Source organism: Mastomys coucha, unplaced genomic scaffold (assembly GCF_008632895.1).
Source record: "Mastomys coucha isolate ucsf_1 unplaced genomic scaffold, UCSF_Mcou_1 pScaffold22, whole genome shotgun sequence".
Taxonomy (NCBI): Eukaryota; Metazoa; Chordata; class Mammalia; order Rodentia; family Muridae; genus Mastomys; species Mastomys coucha.
Genome location: NW_022196905.1, coordinates 68,747,090 through 68,753,311, shown reverse-complemented (window position 1 = coordinate 68,753,311; position 6,222 = coordinate 68,747,090). Strand labels below are relative to the sequence as shown.

The 6,222-nt window shown below is 43.7% G+C and overlaps 1 long non-coding RNA gene across 1 annotated transcript in view; it reads left to right on the top strand.

The window, feature by feature from the left end:
- Positions 1-751, top strand: part of LOC116070304 — a 4,422-nt gene extending 3,671 nt beyond the window's left edge. Inside the window, exon 2 of the long non-coding RNA XR_004110343.1 lies at positions 8-751. This is a non-coding gene — a long non-coding RNA (uncharacterized LOC116070304). The remainder of the gene's footprint in view (positions 1-7) is intronic.
- The last annotated feature ends 5,471 nt before the right edge of the window (positions 752-6,222 follow it).

Below are 6,222 nucleotides of genomic sequence, written 5' to 3'. Positions count from 1 at the left end.
TGTTCAGGAAAGAAAAGGCAAGGGCGCCTGGAAATAGCTGCATCTAATCAGCCCCCATCCCCAGCAATCAACTGAAGTCCAGGAAATTCCATATGTACCCAAAAGAATAGACATCCTGGAGCATTCTGCCACAGTTAAGATTAACGGAAACAGACCCCCGGCTGCTCTCTGAACAAAGAACCAAAGGCAAAGAGATCAGAGCCGCTCCCTCTACTCCTTGCTGGGAAGGTGATGGTCACGGGGGCAAGGGGACCCCGTGGGACTGGGACCCCTTGGCTGCCCTGGCTCTTTTGATGATCCTTTGTTCTAAGACCATCTTCAACAGCATCCCAGAGGAACCTACTTCTCCAAGAAAAATAGTGACAAAGTAGCTAGAAGCTTAAGCACTCTTTGGCTACATCACCGAGACCCTTAAACTTGTGTCTTCAAACCCGTGGCTTAGGGCGAGGCTTCTGTGGATGTGAAGAAAGCCTTTCCTCTGCAGCTACCGTCCATTCCATAAAAGACTGAAGGTTTTCCCCCTCAGGTGACCTCATCCTTTTCTATAGCACTGAACGACACTGAAAGCACATACTGGATGGTATGAGAGGAGTCAGTTTCACTCATTAAAATGAAGAACTTGTTTTTGCCCCCCCCCCCCAAAAAGACCCCACAGATAGTGGAAATATTAGCCCCATGTGAATGACAAATGATTAGAATTGAGAATAAAAGAGAATGCACCAAATCCACAGGAAAAGGTGCCAAAACAGGACAAAGCAATTCTCATGGGAAATACATGCGACTATCAACATATTAAAAGACTATCCATCCATTTCATTAGTTACCGGGTAAATGCAAGTTTAAATTAAGACACGGTTTCACATCCACTTCGTGGACAAAAATATAATGAAGACAGGCAGTAAATGTGGAGAGGAGCAGAGCAGGAGGCTCTAACGGGCTGCAGCCGAGACTGGAGACTCAGGAGTATCTTTAGGAAACAACCTATCATTGAGCTCAGGGAAAGTAACATTTCTATGAAACTGCTCTAGAGAGACTGTGGCAGTGTCCACCCAGAAACATACATAAGCAGCACTGGTCCTAACAGACACACAGGCAACTCTAGGGAAGATTGCTAGGGCACAGCTCCTGGGTAGCCAGCTGTCTTTAAAAGCAAGGTTATGATACCACCCAAATTCATGACGAGAGCCCAGGACTGAGAATAAGGAAGGATTCCCAGACTCACTGGAAATGTGCCAAACTATGACAGGGAAGAAAAAGCAGAAGGGTGGGAGTTAGGCAAGAGGACACAAACAACCTTAATAGTATGGCTATTGAGACCATTTAGTTAATTGGCAATATTAAATAATAATAGTCATTTTAGATACGTATGAAATACAATTTCAGGACATATACCCACTGTGTCATGATCAAATCATGGAAATTATATTTAGTACCTCAAACATTCATCACCTCTTTGTAGGAAGAGCATTTGAATTTATTTTTGCTGGTAATTTGAAATATATAATATGTAGGCTAGTGGTTCAATGGCTTGCTACCAAGGCTAATGACCTGAATTCAATCTACTACAGCCATTACTGGAGGGAATAGAGGTTGGCAGGGTAGACCTGTTTGGGGGTTGTAGATCGAGGAGAGAGAGAAGGAGGGCACAGCAGAGAGAAGGAAGCCACCATGAGAAAAGATGGACCATGAGCCCATGGCCAGGAGAAACAGCAAGTATTTGGGGCACACTGCTGGGGAGGTAACCAGTCCAGCAGTTAGAGAAGTGGATTAGGGGTTACCTCCCAGTAACTGTCCAAAGCCAAATAAAATAACCATAGGCTGAGTCTCATTCATTTGTATGCTAGACAGAGATAAGTTTAAATTGGCTCAACCAATTGTGTGCTGAGGGATATGTGCACATGTGTGCATGCACGTACATACACATATGCACATAAATAATAAGATAGAATAAAAATCAAGAACGAAACATGCAATGCATGATTACTAACTGTAGTCACCCTACTGTGCAATCGACTATCAAGACTTATTCCTTCTAAGTGTAAGTTTCTATTCATCGATCAACACTCCCCTCCCCACTCCCTCTCCTCAAGCTCCCGGTACCCAACACTCTACCCCTCACTTCTTGGGACTGACATGGTTTCATTCTGTACATCAGAATGAATTCTGTACATCAATGATGGCATACAGTAGCTTTCTCTTGGTGCTTGGTCATCTCAAATACTAGTATCCCCGTCCTCTGTGGAAGGAACCTACCACAGGTTTACCCCAGTCGCCTGTTGATGGACACTTCAGTTAGTTCCGTGCCTTAGCTACTGTGGAGAACATGGCAGTGCAGATGTCTCTTTAATGGGCTAATATTTAATATATATATATATATATATGTGCATGTGTGTACGTACCTATGTACATATGTAATATATGTATATAATTTTAGGTGCATAGCCATTACAAAGATTGTGGGAATCATATGGTAATTCTGCTTTTAGCTTTCTGAGGAACTTTGTACACTGTTTTCCAAAATGACAGTACTACTTTACAACTACTAATAGCATGTAAAAGTTGCCTTTCCCATACAACTTCACCAATAACATTTGTTGTTATGGACAAAAGAGCCAGGCTAGCTGGCATGCGATGCCACTTCACTGTGGTTTTGATTCGGATTTCTCTGGCATTGATTGTTTATTCGTGGACATGTTGGATGTCTGCTTTTGAGAAATGGGGAACCTCTGGTTCTGAGGGAGACCCTGTCTTGAGGCAATATGGCAGATGGGGATAAAGGAAGGCATCTGACATCCTGCTGGACCCTGTATTTATGCACACAGGCACACAGGCACACATACCTGCGTGCTCACATGCATGTACCACATACATATATAACACACACCAGGATGCAGCATGTACCACATATGTATACATCACACACCAGCACACACACAGCACTTATACTGAAGGATGTTGATGCCAACTTGGATTTAATAAGTACTTGCATGATATTGTTTCTTTTTCCTCTTCATCTACTTGTATTGTTTTTCTCTGAGTCTCTAACTAAAATTGAAATGGTTTTGTGTCTTTATTCAGTCTGATAATCTCTGACTTTTAGCAAGCATGTTAACGTCCATTATCTATTTTAATTACTGATATATTTGAGTGTATGTTGCTGCTAGCTTTGGAATAGGGAAGAGAAAGGTGATTGTTGACCTCCATGGATGGAGAGACAGAGATAGGAGCACTGACAGCAAGTGAAGACAGAGAAAGCTTTCTTCTGGAAACTCACTCTCTTTGGCTGTTTCTTCTTTGTTTCCTCTGGTAGGTGTATGTGTTGGGAGAAGGGCTCAGAATGACCGTCTTTAAATGGATGATTTCCCAATTACCGGCAGCAAAAGTTGGTACAGTCTAGGGTCAGCTCACGTCCTGGAAAGTACTGCTCAGACAGGATTTGGTTATCTAGCCTGGGATATTCTCCAGAACTGGAGCCTCACAAGGGATAACACTGATATGATGCAGTTATTTATAATTGCACTCTCCTCTCAGGTCCTTATATGAGGAGCTCAAATCCAATTTCATCAGACCTGATCTCACTACAGGCCAACAAAAGATCCATGCTGAGCCTTGCAAAATTAAGCCGTAGGCTTTTCTTCCAGCAAAGGTTCAAATCTTTGCCCAGATGTCAGAGTTAATCCATTCACCCCAGGCCCTCTTAACCCACAGAGAAGTCGATTTGTCTCGCTGCCTTTTTAGTGGAGTGGAGTTTCCCTCCACTCAGCAACTTCCCTCACTCTGGCGATTATACCTAATTGGGTTTCTCTTTGTCTGAACCAAGATGATAGACAGACCATTTGGCAAATGAAGTGACTGTATTTATTCTATTCGTACAGATGAGAATGTAGACCATAGAGACCTCCAGGGACCAAGGATCTACTGGGAATCCTTATCCCATTCTGGTTGTTTGTTCTGAAAACAAAACTGTCATCAATGACCCTGGCAAGCAGAACCCGGAGCTTTAAGGATGTTGTAGCCGTTACATGATATTACAGCCAAGATGCCTGTGCCCAGTGGTGTTAATTGGGGTCAGCTTCCAACACAGTTTCTAGGTCTGTGGTTGTTTTCACTACAATCTGAGTCTGTCAAAGGCTGCACGCTTATCAGGAGTCCAATCAGATCCCTCGACTTTTAGGTAAGTCAGAGTAATTCACTCATCATTGTGACTGGGCATGAAATTTGAGGTTAGATCTTTCTTACTGTTTTACTTTCATAGTGTTCTCTATATTCTATACATATCTGGTACACATATATTCCATGTGTGTCTATCTGTCTGTGTATCTTGAAAGTACAACTGGCTAAGACAGGAAGACGGTCTGAAATCCCCACTACCTCCTTTTAACCGTGTGGCCTTCAGCAAGTTACTCAAACTCCATTTCTTCCTCGGTGAAGCTGTGACAGTAACACTCATCTCAATGGTTTGTAGAGAGAACTAGATGAAACAAGGCTTGTGATGATACGGGACTCATAGTCAGTGCTCTGTGGATGCCGTTGGCTCTGATCTCTGACCACCTTGTTGATAAAACTCCTTTTCAGCTCCAAGAATGGATTGCTGAGTTTCTATTGAAAATGTGGTCATGGTGTTTTATCATAGCCACAGAAGCACTAGCTATGACACTGGGTTTCTGCAGCTTGCATCACCTCATTGCTTCTCACTACACGATCCAGAGGTCACTTTGTCCTGTGTGCCAGAAGAGAGGTCCTAAAGAGCTATGCTAGATACAATGGACCACAGAGGCATGCTGAAACGAGTCTGTCAGTGGAGACCAGTTGTATGAATGTGACACATGCACTATGAGCTTTAGCAGCAGTGGTCCATGAGACAGCACTACCATCCCCACAGGCTAATGGACAAGACAAGCACCCAGGTGATTGGTCCTGCAGAGCATGAAGACCATAGGGATGTGAATGTAGGGATCTGGCTCTGGAGACACAGCTAAAGCCTAGGAAGTCAGAGAGAGGGACACCTGAAATGACAAGTAAGTGTGAGAGCCAAGAAGTGCCTGCTGCGTGCGGGCCAACCTGCCTCTGGTGCTTAAGAAATGAGTGTGTAAGGACCTTGGAAAGTACGTGTGGCCATTGAGGTTGATGTGAAGATATGCTTTGCACAGTGTTGGGAAGTGAGAAAAGGCTGAGGACATTTGAGGACCTGTGTGACAACCGCTCTTGGCCCTTCATTGGAGTCATCTACTGGGCTATTACTTTCCGAGGATCCCCTGCTGGCCTGCACAGGAACTTGGAGGGATGCTCTGCTCTGATTTTAGGGTAGCACACTCGTTGTGTGTCTCAAGGCAAGTTCTCCTCATTCTCCTTACTTTCAGTCAGGGAGATGTGTCTAGGCTGTTGGCCAGCAGGTAAGATACAGGGATTTCCCTTGGTGATGTTTGCTACTAGTCCACTTACTGAATCCCACCTCCGCTCTGCTGAAAAGAGAATGCGCACTCTGCTTTCTGATCGCCAGTGTCTTTGGTGCTAAGGTGCTGTGGCTTTGACTTCCCAGGAAAGGGCTTTAATTTCTGTGATATAAATCCTTGGATGAAACCATACTGGCAATATTATTTTATTGAAACATTATCTTCTATTACTTTCAAAGGCAATACAAAACTTGGAGTGATGGTACATGGCCTTAATCCTAGGACTCAGGAGGTAGTAGCAGGTGGATTTCTGTGAGTTTGAGGCCAGCCTATCTATATAGCGAGTACCAGACAGTTAAGACTACTTACAGAGATCTTACCTGTTAAAAATAAAATAAAGTAAAATGAAAAGACAATGCAATATAATGTTTAAGACCTTGGACTCTGAAGCCAGACGGTCTAGTTTAAACACTAGGCCTGTTCTTACTAGCTGTGGTGTAAATTTAGCTAATCCTGAGCTCAGCTGAACCCAGTGTGTTCCTGGCATTTCTCAGCCCTGCTCTTTGTGGGTAGGGCCATGGAGCTACATCTGGCCAATGGGACTGAAAGTGGAAGTGTCTTGTGCTCCTGAAGACAGAGGTGTTAAGAGCTCATGTTGTTCCCCTTATGGTTCCCTGGTGACATTGGAAGATGGGGAGAGCTTAAATCCTTGAGCTATCATGAGGCAATCTCTACATACCCAAGTCACACTCTGCAGAGGAAAGAAATACACTTGTGTTATGATGAATCATTACTGAGATTTTTCAGAGGTATGTCATGTGTCTGTGTA